Below are 15,445 nucleotides of genomic sequence, written 5' to 3'. Positions count from 1 at the left end.
CCTTTTGTCCAAAAACTAACCATCAGTAAGTGGCAGGTCAGTCTCTTGAAATATATAAGAAATGAAAAAACAATGGAATTATACATAATTTACTTATATATTCATTTCCCCTCCCCCTTGTGTGTGTGTATCTTATTAGATGTTCATGGGCTGTACACCATGGAAAACAAGAATTCATCCATCTACAAAATGGAAAGTCGTTTCACGAATATGCCCATCTTTAGCAAAACGCGTTTTATAAAAAAACTTGGACAAAAACCAGTTTCATGTGCATTGAAACGTTCCAAGGAGTTGTTTACAGGTAAGAAAAGATTGAGATTAGCAAGTTACTAATCTCAAAATATCCCTCCTTCACTGCCCGATATTCTTAGCTGGTGCCGACGATGCCGTTTGGTGAAAAATATCTGGATTCGAACCCCGTCTTGGATACAAAACTTTATACGTGTTTTTCAATGAAGGCGAGTTAGCCAGTCTAATGTGAGACTGGCTGCAACTGAACACACACGGATATAATACGCTGACTTCATAGCCTTCTGAAGAAAGTTACAAAACGCATTTCCTTCTTTATTGCTTAGCTTGTAGTCAAAACTTAGAACGGACATCTTAAGTTTTATATTCTTTTGGAGAAAATAAAGATACCATTGTAGTAAGCAACAGCTCCCGACATCGTGATTAAAAACTCAACTCTTGCAAATATTTTTAACAACGGTGAGAATACTAAGCTCAAGTAGCAAGGAAATCATTCCGAAAGGAACAGTACAGAACCAAGTAAATAGAGAAAAACAAAGCCATAACCATCACACTAAATATTACATACTTTTAGATTATATAAATCTGATTTGTATTATACAGTATTGTCGAAATACATGGGTCGTTAAATTTTAAGCATGATATGTTATTTATGTACAGTAATCTCAATTATCTGATTATTTTACTGGTTGACTGAGCGAGGGTACAGTTCGGTGCTGTACTAGGATTGAGATAGTATGCTAACCCATTGGATTGGTTAACTGGGGGATTTGAAGATTAGATATCTGGGAAATCACCATCTTTCTAAAACCTTAAAATATATTAATCTACAAGTGCGTTTATAAACACTCTGACTCTAGCAGTGCGATGGATAAAACATTTGAATCTGGATTAGTCGGCGGCATTACAGCTAAAGCAACTAAGACTATAAAGATCACTGTTGTGTCTCTTAATGTGTTCTTCGGCTGGTTTGCCTGTTTTGAGGAATGCAAAAACTGTTACTTTTGTATGAGAGCCGCTTGCCTCTCATACAAAATTCCTTATTGAAAGAATTGAGTAAAATGCAACGGTAGCAACGCCTCGTGACTGCTGTGGTACAAAAGCGTCGCTTCAAAAATTTGGAGAGCATGTGACCAAAAATGGGTTGAACGTTTTCCACTACTACAACAACATATATTCGCATCTTTGCAGTCCACAAACGAAACGAAGTCAAAGTATTGCATATCAAATATGCTATTAAACGTTTCTTTAATGTTTATTTAAGTTTTTTACAATAAATAATTAAATCTACAATAGTGTTCCCTCTGAGATTAAGAATGTCCGTAAACAGATTTCGAAATAATTATTTTGGGTTACTTAAGGGAAAATGTATTATGTTTAATCGTAATACTACAATTATTATTTGTAAATAAAATGTTTAAATTGTGTTTATAAGTATAATGTATTCATAATTTCAATTTAAAAAAAAAGTTTTCTATTGAATTAGTTAACAACAAAAAAAAGATCTTCCTCAACCAACTGGGAAAGCCAATTTTTTGGCTAAGTGGACTCTAAAGCATTTCAAATGAAAGAGTGGTAGATGCGATAGAGGAAAGAAATTTGATGATACAAGAAAGTAAAAGTGCGGAAGTTGAAGGAGGAGGAAGCGTTAAAGAGTTGTTTTCTAATGACAAACAGTTAACAGAAGACAATGAAGGTAGTGTGACGGGGATGAGAAAAGAACCAACAAAAGAATTACCAATCTCGTTCTCTCTCTCTCTCTCTGTCACACACACACACACACACGAAAGAAAAATAAAAACTCTTTTTAAACTCTTAGACGAGGCAACCCAGAAAGCAATGGTTGTTTACCTGAACTCACAAAGAATTTTGAAATTTTAATGAAAGCATTCTGAATCCAGGTTATTCACTCTGCTTATTTAATGTTGTTTTTACACGCAAAACCTTATTCTTAGGCCAACATTTTTTAATATTATGTGGGAAGGCCTATTTTTTTTTTTTTTTAACTTTTTGGAGTTCCGTAAGTAAATTTTTATTTATTATCACTCTTACAGATGCGATTTAAAACAAGACTTGCCGTGCTTATTAGCTATAATTGCAAGAAAGGTCTTGGTGTTTGTTTAGCATTAACGTTTTATGGATTTTTTGCATGACCTTTGACTTTTAAAGCAAAAAAAAAATATACTGACGTCCATTACTTTCTCTTTTAACTTCTAATACATTCCCCAGTAGAAGGGATCAAAATCAGTCAAAGCCAAAAAGTTCGTACAGAAATGTTTAAGAAAAATAATGGCAGCAGGTTACCAAATGAGTTCTTCATAAATGAGGGTTCACACACACACACACACACACACACACACACACACACACACACACAACTGGAGAGCAAACTTGCATCTAGGAAGTGAAATAAAGGATTGCGTTGTAATAGGTGCAAAGAATTTTATAGGGTTCACTCTCACACACACACAACTGGAGAGCAACCTGCATCCAGGAAGTGAAATAAAGGATTGTGTTGTAGCAGGTGCAAAGAATTTTATTTCCTTGTATCTTATAGTATTAACAAATCTCGGGTCCAAATAAAAATAAAGATAGAAATAAAACACAGACAAAATGGGAGTCAATTTCCCCATGTGCCACGATTTTAAAAAATAATAAATATAATAACTAATAAATGGCAAATAGTTCAATGCAACTAAATATCGTGGTGATCCAAGGGAATGCATTGTCCAAAGTTTCGTGAGGAAGGAGAGTTTCTTTGTTTGTTTGTTTTTTTATCTGAAAAACAAACAAAAACATGACAATGCCTTGCACTCACGGTCTGCAGGAATTAAGTCGTTTTGTAGTTTCTTTTGCAAGCGACTTTTCTTCCTCAGAAAGATTTGATGGCATTATCGCGATTAAAAGTAAAATGGCAGAGTAGCTAATTTCAAAATACAGACTCGTTTCAAATACTTTTAACAAGAGAATGAATACCGGTTTTGCTGTATCAAGTTGCAAGGGAACAGCATAGAATACCGGATAAAATGCCGTTGCCTTATAAAAAATAAAATAAATAAAACCCGGAAACTTAGAGTACACGTAGTAGTTTGGAGTTTTATTTATAACAAGAAAACCAAACAAAAAAAAATAGGACCGACTTGTAAAGGATTGTTAGTATCATAAAAAAAAAAACTTTATTTGGAAGGAGTGGGAGAAACAGAATCCCCTCTTTCATAAGGATTTGCAGTTCAACTTCGTGTTTCTAACAAGCTCCAACTGTGAAAGTTGTTATAACCTCCAAAGTATTGTTTTCGTTGTTGCTGATTCTATTATTTGCAAGAATACAATTTAGTACTAATAAAATATATTGTGAGAAGATCGTCACATTTAATTAAAATATCTTTATCGAGACAATGTCTCTACCAATCTACCAATTTCATTTATAAAAAAATACTGCTTCGTTTTTCTTCCTCATACTAGTTAAATATTTTCGTTCAAGTGAAGGGGGAAAAAAAATAAATAAAGCCGTAACTCATTTACTATATTATTTATGTATGGAATGTCTAGTTCCACTGTAATGCAGTCTATTCAAGTACTGCAATTATCGGACGCATGTTACAGACATAAACATTTGAATTATTTCTCACATGCATCTTGAATTTTAATAACAGGAAGAAGTATATAACTGAATCATTTACGAACAATTAATGAACTGCTTTATCATTAGGTAATGAAAATGGGCTGCTTAATTATATGACGTCAAGATAAGTCGATGTTCATCATATATAGAATGCTAGCTATCATCTGCAGAGATACGATACAGTGATTCTACATCTTAAAATAAAAATAATGAATAAATTGGAGTTTTATAAGCAACTGTTGTTATGGTAACCAATCGCATTGGCCCCTTTTACCATAACAATTGTTTTCAAACATTTTCCCATCTACTACTGCAGTGGTGGCGAACCTGTGGCACGCGTGCCAGAGGTGGCACATCCGAGAATTTTGCTGGCACGTCAACGATGTACATATGATATCCATTTATATGCTTATAAATTATTCTACTTTTTTTTTTAATTGTTACAATACGTATACGTGCAAGTTAAATTTTGTTTTACAGGAGAGAGCAGCTATGAAGACATGAATTTGATTGGTGCGGTATTAATAAGAGATCACGCGACCCAAAGACAAATGGAACCGACAATTTTTGAGTTGAAATGCTAATTCTCTTCAACCGAATTCCATGACATCTGCAACTGTCATAGCATTCACTATATATTTCTTAGTTTTAACACATTCACGACGGGGTGTCGTTCATCGTTCCGACAGAATTTCTCATTATCAGTGGGCTCAACTCGCACAAAATTTCAACCCTTGGTTGATTTTTATTGCAGTTGGAATAAAAAAAAAAGACAGTTGGAATAAAAACGAAAATTTCGTTTTTATTCCAACTGTCTCTAATTGCACTATTTGTTGAGAAATATACAGACTGCAAAAGCCTCTGTGCCTTATTCAGGGATACAATAAAACTATTTTATTTTCTTGCATCTACAGTATATAATTGCTGTTGGGGAGGGCTTGTTGTTTTTTGTGTGGGAGGTATATATGCAAAACCTTTTAATATCTGTTTTCGTAAAGTGAAATCAGGGGTGTCAGTTATACGCGAGGCAAGTTATATTCGATGATAAGCGTTCGCCGACAAGTCGACATCCTTCAGCTGCTTCCCCTGACTTCTATGGTGAGTTACAACTCATAAATATATTTCTTACTACCGTTTTTTTTTTTTCAAGCCATCATTAAAATCAATTTAATAATACAATAATCAATTTCTTACACTGAATAATATTATAAATTTATATATAGATAAATACTGTAAATAAAATAAATTATTTATAAAATTATAAATAATTATTTATAGAATATTATAAATAAATATATATATTATAAATTTAAAAATAAATTAACTAATTACTTAAGTTAGATTCATTTTCTATTAATTTTTCCCCTATGAAAAACTGCCCGGTACGTCAGCAACTCGACTGGTAAATTTTGGCACGCGCCGACACGTCAGCAACTCGATTTGTAAATTTTTGGCACGCGCACATAAAAAGGTTCGCCATCACTGTACTACTGGTTGTCTGTTTATCATTAAGCCAATGATAATGGCTTAATGTTAAACAAAAAGTTCGTAAATGGCTACAAAGTTAGTTTATTAGGTCTATAAACTGTGTGTGTTCACTGGCTGGTTTGTATTAGGACTGATAAACAAGAGATTCCGGAAAGAAAGAAATCTGCCACCTTCGTATACACAATGCAACCCTGACAATAGTAAGCTGGAAAAAAAAAAATCAAACATTTACTTGATATCAGTTGAAAATGGATAACAATACTGACTGGGAAGGCTTTAAGAATATCTTGCATCTGAACACCAATAAAGTTTCTAAGAAAGAATGTAGAAAAACAAGATAGACAACCTAACATGGATGCCTGTAGCTAGAACGTTACAATAAAGAACTAGAAAAACACATGGGATGTATACAGGCTTATTTGAAGATCTTGACCTATATAATCAGCAAAGCATAAAAATAATCATTGCAAAAAAAAAAAAAAGGTGTGTATAGCATTATTATCTAGCGAGACCAATCATCATTCCAACAATTAAACTTCTTGCCATTTTTGACTTATATAATGAAAATTAAACTTATTTGTTGCTGAAAATTCGAGAAAGTATTCCCTGATAATATTAATACACTGCAAACGATTATTTGCTGTAATACACTGCTAATTCTGACGATTACTAATCAAAATCTCTCTTGTCTTAATATACAAGATTAAAGGCTGATGTGTTTAAACTGCTTATAAAATTATAAATAATTATTTATAGAATATTATAAATAAATATATTATAAATTTAAAAACAAATAAATTAATTACTTAAGTTAGATTCATTTTCTATTAATTTTTCCCCTATTAAAAACTGCCCGGTACGTCAGCAACTCGATAAGCTTAAATTCAATCGCATGAAAAATAATGGGGACATTACAAACTAAGGGAAATTTGGATTTGTGGGGAAAAAAAAAAAAAAAAAAAAAAAAAAAGTTTATATATATATATATATATATATATATATATATATATATATATATAACTATCAACAGTTTTCTAAGCAAACTTCCAGAGATACGATGATATTCTAAAGCAGTGGCGGCTCGCGGCTTGAAATCGTGGGGGTGCTGCAACTTTCGAAATATACATACACACTGTAAGTACAGTGTATACGTGTTTGGATAAAATATCAAAATTATGGTAAAAGAAAATTAAACATGAAAAAAATATTGCTTATTATCGGTAAAATCATACAGTTTGGTATAAATTCAAAATTACTTAAAAATAAAATCCATTCCTTTAACTGTAATTAAAGGAATGGATTTACAATATTTGGACATTACAATTAAATCCTTTAATTGTAATGTCCAAATATTTAAAGAGACGGAGTAAACACGATAAGCATTACGAACACTACTACTGGCGCAAACTGCATATAAACAACAGTGGAACTGCGCGACGGACAGTGCCGCATTACGCTAATAGCTCGCATCTCACTATGACGTGCATATGCTTGGGCGCGTAGCAATATGACACTGCGGTAAACACAGTGCTGCTAGCGTCCTTCGCCCTCCTAAGTGTGACAAGATGGATTTTTATTATTTTTTATACAAAATAAGGGAATTGTATAGGATTGTTGATGATAAAATTAAATATTACGAGCCAATATAAATAAATAAAATATATAAATAAATTAATAAATATATTTATATATCGAGAAAAATTGGGGGTGCTGCAGTTCTGCAGTGCCTATGTACGAGCCGCTCCTGTTCTAAAGAAAATCGGCAGCTGCATATTATCGGCTATAACAAACTATTCTTATGGCCTGCATACTGTAATGAGACTTGAGTGCAGTATAATCTCATTGTTGAAGCGAGATGAATGGAATTTGATTCAATGGTGTGTATTTCATTTCCATGGTATGACAGTTCTGTTAGCGTATACCAGGTGGCAAAGGATATCATTTATATTGTTAATAAATGGCTGGCAGTAGTTGAGCATGCCTAAGTTCTGGTATATTTATGAACAACCGTTTACGGTTTACCACTCTTAGATTTAGATCTTAGTTTGTATTTGATACAGATTCATATCCATCACAGACCTTACACGTAACCTTCAGAACCTCATTGTACAAAACGTTCGTTCTCTTTCTCTCTCTAAGGTACTCAGGAGACCATAATTATAAGTTTTAGGGTCTCACTGAATACGTACGTGACCATGATAATAACGAGCAGATCATTAAGTAGATAGATTCAAAAGACACACGCGCGTTAGCAATGTCATTAGCTGAAACGAGGGCGAGGGAGGACCAAAAAAAAAAAAAAAATGTACGGGAAAAAAAAATAAGGTGAAAGCCAAACAAAAGAGTATCATTGAGAGAATAAAAAAAAAAAAAAAAAAAAAATGTGCGAAAAGGGGTACTGGAGAACGAGGTTAATGAAGAAAACAAAGTGAGTTGTAAGTGGTACGTTTGCTTGTAAAATTGTCTTCTTTTTTACTAAAGGAAATGAGCATTATATGCAGAATATCAGACGGAAAACCTCCTCTTAAGATGGTGTTATCTCATCATCACCGAAATCAGATAACAGCCAGTCAACCTCCGGTGCTGTCTCCATTACTCTGTCACTCACTTCGATGTATTTCTCTCAAGTCCTATTCGTAGATTGAACAAGGTCTCCCCACCTGCGCATGTAACGTATTCTTGTAATTCAATATAAACGGCCATGAAAATTCTTTCTAACAATTTCCCCCGCATTATACCTTTCAAGGTTTTTGCCGTGCCGCAAGGCTTATGAGATTATTTTCTCACTAACGACATAGCTGAGTACTTGCGACAACTCGTAGAAAGTGAAATGGAAAGACCTTCAATTAAGATTTCGTAAGAAACTGAAGTTTTTCTTTTTTGTTGGACATTTATTGTAATTACATATTAACATCCTTTTCGACGTGTTTACTTCATTTTTTTATGCTGGTTTCCATAACCGGTTGTAACAGTTTCTTTCGACAACATTATCACTAATCCTTGACAATGTTTCTATAAGTAATTTTTTTTTTTTCAGGAAGTTATAGTTTACGATGTACCGAAGTCAAAAACAAATCTTGTACTTATAATGATCCGAAATGCTAGCGTGTGTTAAGTCACCTCCCCCCCAATCCACGTGCCATTAACTACATCCTTCAAACGTAACGATTGTTTATCAACCTCATCATTTTGTTTTAAAATTTTTCTGCTATAAACGGATTTCAAACAGTCTGAAATTGAAAAAAAAAAAAAACAAAGGATTATGAGTTTAACATGAATGACGAATAGAATTCCATTACTGTGAAATCTACAATTGCCAGCAGGTCTTTTGTTACCATGGCAACCACACATCAGAAGGTTCTGTAATATTTGTAGCGACACACAACTTCTTTAGATAAAAATCCCTTAGCAATGGAATTACCCTGCGATTTATCAGAAAATTGGGGGAGAAAGGGAAAGCTTCTTGGAACTAATTCAACACATTTTTTTTTTTAACCGAGCGGCACTGATATATTTCTTAGCCTTACACTTAGAAAAATGTCACAAACATTGCTTTCAATACATCCAGCTTTTCCCAAAACGGTCAGTGTAAACAGAGATTATAAAAATCATTATCACTTTACGACAGCGATCAGAGGTTATTAAATTGGCGGATATGGCAAGGACATGACACGGTACATCTTGATAAGGAGGTCGGTATATAGTAACCTACACAAAGAACAGTAAATAGCTAGTTAAACGCTATTCTCAGAAGCATTGCAACACTACTGCTATATCTATTTATACTGCGAAGCTATAACTGTGTTTAGACCATAGAACAGACGTTAAAAACTTCCACAACACGTTGTTCCACTTCTATTTACATTGTTGAGTTTCCCAACGCGCTACCAAAACAATAAGATGCAAGTGAAATTGACTAGAATGCGTGCGCAGTTCCATAATGCTTTGCGTCAGTTCTGTTTATTTTTGTATGACGTTATGATGCTAAACAATGAATGCATCTGAAATTAACTAGAAATGCGCAGGCGATTCTAAACACGTGGTTTTGACGTAACATTAGCCAGTAAAGAGCACAGTAAGACAAAATACAGTAATTTTTGATAAATACAAGAAATAAATTCGTAGTCATTTACTAGAAATGTAGTAAATGACTACGAATTTCTCTTTTCAATCTGCTTGCATTTCGTACTACAGATTCAGAATACTGTATCGAGTTAGTGTAGTAGCAAGTAATAGCACGTTAGTCGGAAGCGTTAAAAAAAAAAATCGATTTCCAGCGGGTCCGTCTACTTTGGGGTTACCTAAATTACAGAATTTCTGTAACACGTTTCATGTCAGGCGTCTTAATAAACACCAGATGGCCAGCTTTTTACGGGTTGGATTTTTCTCAGTGAGCAAGACAAGTTTTTTTTTTTTTTTTTTTTTAACTCGCAAGAGCAAAACAGCTACAGAATCATACGGTGCTACCACTTTGCGGTCGACAGGTTTCGCAGCTAGAAAGGAATTATGGCTGTATTTAGAAACACTCCGCATGGAGTCATTGTACGCTTAATGAGCGCGTTGGAAGGTAGATAAGAAGTTAATTAAATGGGAGAAAAACGTTGTCTTTCGAAGCATAGCGTCTTCGATGTTTTAAGTAAAAACGATTTTGCAAAGCATTCAAGTAATAAATATCCCACTTAAAAAATAAATCACAATACAATGGGTTTTAATTATCTTTTTTAAACAGCTTATGGATAAATTCTTTCTGCTGTTGGCATGTTTAATCATTTTCTTTTATGAGTTTTTATCAGCCGAACCTGCTCAAAATATTTTTCGAAGTTGTCGGATTACGCAACCAGATATCAAATACCAGATAGTGTCATATATCACCAGCAAGCACGTGATAGCAATGCCCCGGCCATTGTTAGAAAGTACATAAAAATCTTATAAATATGGATTTATTATGAACAGTTAGTAGCACTGCATTAATATGAAATCCACGATTGCTCGTGGATTTTATGTTACCATGGTGACCGCACATTCAATAGTTGACGTGATATTTCTCATTTATTAAAATACAGAATATCTATTTATAAGGTTATATTTAATAATTCAACAGATGTGACATTATTTACAAAAATTTACTTAAATAATGTAGATTATTTTATAAAAAGTAAAATAAATTTATAACATAACTTAAATTTTATTTTTAAATTTTAATTAATATTATTTTATTATAAAATATTTAAAATATAAACAATACACCTTTTATTGTTTAATATAATTTTATATTAATTCATGACAAATGTTTTTTTATTTCGATATGAGAGATATGATATGATAAGAATTTTGTTTGAACCTTTGTTCCAAGAATGCTAAAATGAACTTTGTAAATCCATATATTGTTGAAAATCGCAATGATGAGTAAGACATCGTGACTCATCAATGGAGTAAAGTGGGCAATTGTTAACGCGTACAATCGTGTCTGAGTGATTCACTTAAGATGTTTAAACTCTGACTACGCACTTAGGAACGTTGCTATCAAGAACTTGGGACTTAAGATGAACCAGTTTAATATTAACATGATATAATTCATTATCGTGACTCTGGTCGAAATTCTGTTTAAATTAAACTATTGTTTCTTAAACTGTATTCCGCGAAAACTTGTAGGAGTTTCTCACAGAATTTATTACTTTTATTAGATGTAGTTTCAAAAAACGGGGGGAAAAAAACTTCAGTGAATGAAGAAAATGATAATTTTTTGATTAAATCGATTTATTTCTAGAACAGATATGCTTTATTATTAGTAATGTCATGTATGATGTATTTTCGTGATTAAAATATTTTACAAGTAATTGTATTCATTGTCGCGATTACTCTCCGATAATTCCCCCCCCCCCCATAGGGGTTTTGCGAAAAAGGAATATTTTTATTTTGGGGATTCAGCAGTTTCAAATAATAATAATAATTAATATTAGTTTAAACTGCAAAAAAAAAAAAAAATACTTTTATATATTCTATGTGTTGTAAAAAAAAAGCTAAATTTTTCTTCTATTATTTTTGCACAAGTCCACTGCAACATAATGACACCTAGGACTTCGCATGGTGGCTCACTCACACACGAAAACTATCATTTGCTTGGGAAGACCTGATTTGATTCCAATCTAGGATGTGAAAGACAGGGACAGTCATAAAGCCAGTCTCCACTAATGCAAGTATAGAATTTTTTTTATACAAGCCAGCGGGAGAAAAACTCTCTTCTTAGTTGCTTCGATGGGTTCAACTATAACGCGTTTTTCTTGGGGGGAGGGGAAAGATATTTCACCTTTTTATTATTTTTTTTCCATAGCAAACCAATTAAAGCAAGTAATGCCATAAAAACAATAGAGAAAAAAAATCAATAACAGGTAAAGAAATGTAAGATAAGGGATATGGTATCGCCATGACAACAGTTCAACTACTTTTGAAATCAACTACATCATTTTTTTTTTTTTTTTGGAGGGGAGGAATCTTGAATGTTTAAAAGTAATTTTATATTTTGAACCTCTCAGTACATTAATACGTACGAAACGAAACAGTAATTAACCTGAATTAAAATAATGATTATGCCCTAAAAATACATCTAGAGCTCAAAAGGATGAATAAGAAAAATTAAAGGCTGATGGTAGCAATAACCTCCTGAAACCTAAAAAAAAATTTTCCCCTAACATGCCAGAGAGTGTTTTTTTTTTTTTTATTATTATAAACGTCCTTGGATGACAAGAATAGCTCCAGGAGATGTATTCTCCACTATACTCCCCAATTTCGAGTTGGGTAGATGGTATAAAAAAAACACACACGAAAACATCTGTATTATTTCGTTTATTGCAAGCCTCTGAGATGCTTTGGGATAAATGAAAGGATAATGTTGCACTTCCTGTGGTAAAAAAAAAAATAAAAATAAAAAAAAATGAGGGGTTGGTAACTTACACAGTGGTAGCTACATGCCACATTCCAGAACCAAGCACGGATGTGAAAGTAATGAAAGACGAATCCTTCTATGTTCAAGGGTGTATATTTCGCGCGTGCCATTTTCCCCATTTGGGAAAGTAAGAAAAGATGGAAGCAGAGAAGTGTCAGAATTCTACTGCTTGCTAATCTTAGATTGATCGCAGTTTAATAGAAAATTAAAAGACTTAGAATCGTATAGAATAAAAAAATTTAAAAAAAAATAATATTTGGATACGGCTCATCCGGGTGCTGCTGAGACAAACTAGCATATAGCGTGACCGAAAACCATCTCTTAGAAAAACTGAATTATCTGTACTACGTACTAAAACGCCAGTCAATAGCTTAGGTCAAGAGCACGCACGCACGCACGCACGCACGCACGCACGCACACACACACACACACACACACACACACACACGGGGATTGATGTTCAGTAAATGAAACATACATCGTTTATTATGCAAGTTACACCTTCAACAATACTTCTTGAGAAACAATGCTAGTTCAGGTGCATTGTTGCCAAAGTGTTCTCTTTGTTTGCGTCCAAATGAAACTGACAACTTGGATTAGCCTGCAGAATAACTGGTGCTATTGTTCGGTAGATGTAAGTGACAGAACGGATGCTTACAATAACCATTCCTACAAACTACTGTGCCTGGAGTCTTAGAGCGTGAAGAAGAAATTGCTATTTTTTTTCCTGTCAAAAAAAAAAGAATATTTTTTTTTTTAAGAATCTAAGTAGGTCAATGTACCTTCAAAACTACCCAACCGGTAAAAGTAGGTACCAAAATATACCTCGATTAGGGCTTTTCTTTATTTCTTTGATAAGTATATCGGACAATGTAATCTTTTGTCTTAAGTTAAATGATCCAATGTACGTTTTCCCACTCTACAGTGAAAGTTGCAAGTATTATTTAGTTGTTTTTTTTCCCCTTCTACTATTGTGTCTGAATTTCAGTAAACTATCCAATGTGACGCAACACTTTCAATATAAGTTTGGGTTGTTAGGTTGAAATCTATGTAACGTCATAATATAATCCCAATTATTTAAGAAATAACAATGTAATTAATATTTTAATTATACTTAATGAATAATATCTAATAAATTTTTAAAAAAATTGTAATATTTTAAAAATTACATCATAAACCTTTTTTAATATTTTATACTATAGTATTATTAATAGATAAGGATATAATTACGCGATTATTTTTCTGATCATGTGGAAGCGTGTAAGGCTAAGTAAACATTTGTTAAGATTCATTTTCGTAAATCATTTTTATGTTGCAAAGGAAACATTTGCTAATAATTCGTATGATTAGCAATTTCTTAGCGATGCGATAGTATGTAATTACCATTTATTTTAAACGGCTTGTCTGCACGTAGCTTTTCACGCTAATTGACGCTTATGCAATGTTGTGAAACATCAAAGGCAGATGAGATGAAGGGGGGGGGGAGGAAAAAGAGAAAAAATGAAACAGAAACAGAAAAGAAACTGTTAAGTGTAGGCCCAGTGGCTGACGTCATCACCGAGTTGGTAAGCTCGAATCAAATAACCAGTTTTCCGTGGCGCCTAACAAGCTCCATGCAGTACAGTAAACAAACTCAAGAGTATTGGATAGACAGATCGAGTTACTTTAGACATTATTCGTTTTCTCTGCGAATACGTGTTTGTTAGCGTTCAACTGCCTACAATGCCGCAGTCCACCCACCTACACTTCAAGGTTTACAGCACATGACGGGGCGAGTTCACAGATAGAAATGAAAAAGCCGGTTCGAAATAGCCACAGGGAAACAGCTGGTTCCACCCACAGACTAATAGTGGACAAAACAGAAGCATTAAAAAAAAAAAAAATTATCTACGTGAGGATGAAGGGAGGTCAAGTTCACTTAGCGCAATATCTGGCAACGTGCCAGGAAACCACCGTACAAGTCGCTAAGGGCACAATGCAATTACGACAAGGTGGCCCCGTGTTTGGTACCTCATGGCTCCACTTTTTACCCAGATGAAACTATTATGTCATTTACATCTCATTAAACCCATTTCTTTTTCGACAACACGATCTTCTTATAGTTGAGTCATACTCGTGTTTATATTAATGCAGTAGTTCATTCTCACGCCCCTGGCGTCGGGTCCCAAAATATGCCACTCTGGAATACGGAATGTGAAAATTTATTCGGTATGCATATCTGACAAATGGAAAAATCCAACTTCGTTAACTTTGAAATAACACAAGCACATCTAAAGTTTGAATTATAAATATATTCAGAATTTTGGAATTTCAGATTAGCTTATGTGTAAAAAGTTGCGTTCTGCTGTCTGAAAATTGAGCAAACCGGAAGTGTTTCCTATCCAAAACAGGAAGTTCATAAGGAATGCGTATTTAGCAGCTGCACCGTTATAAGTATTTGGTTCATATTAAATTAACTCGTTATGATTAGTTTTTTTTTAATATTGAATGGTAATCGGTCCATACGAGTAACTGAGTGATGGAATACGAGAGTGGTCTGAAAAGTTCTCGGCCTCGATCATAGATTATCAGCACGATTTTTTTTTTTTTTTTTTTTCTAAGTTGGTACATCTGTCCTAAGCATTCATGTGAAATTGCGTCATTCTATCAAGTAGTTTGTTTTATACAGCTGTCTGAAGCAAAAGTGTTGTCTGTATCCCTTGAAATGGATAAAATTGAGTATCGTGTGGTTATAAAATTCTCTGTAAAAGAAGGTTTAACATCAAAAGAAATTCATTCAAAGTTCATAAAAGTTTATGGGCACTGTTCTCCTTCGTTTTCGACGATTAAGAAATGGGCTGCCAAGTTTAAACGCGGCCGTACCAGCCTTGAAGATGATCCGTGTGAAAGAAGTCCAAAAAAGTGTAACAACACCAGAAATCGTTGATCAAGTGTACGATATGGTATTGGATGACTGGCGAGTCAAAGTGTGTGAAATTGCTGAGACTACAGGCATTTCAAAAGAAAGTGTAGGATGTGTTTTACATGAAGAATTGCAAATGAAAAAGCTTTGCGCAAGATGGGTGCCGCGCTTGCTCACAGCAGATCAAAAACGCATTCGCAAGAAAATCTCTGAACAGTGCTTGGAGAGTTTTAACAAGAAT

Source organism: Typopeltis vanoorti, chromosome 13 (assembly GCF_054136105.1).
Source record: "Typopeltis vanoorti isolate ZY-2024b chromosome 13, IOZ_Tvanoo_1.0, whole genome shotgun sequence".
NCBI lineage: Eukaryota > Metazoa > Arthropoda > Arachnida > Uropygi > Thelyphonidae > Typopeltis > Typopeltis vanoorti.
This window is presented reverse-complemented; position numbering follows the sequence as displayed.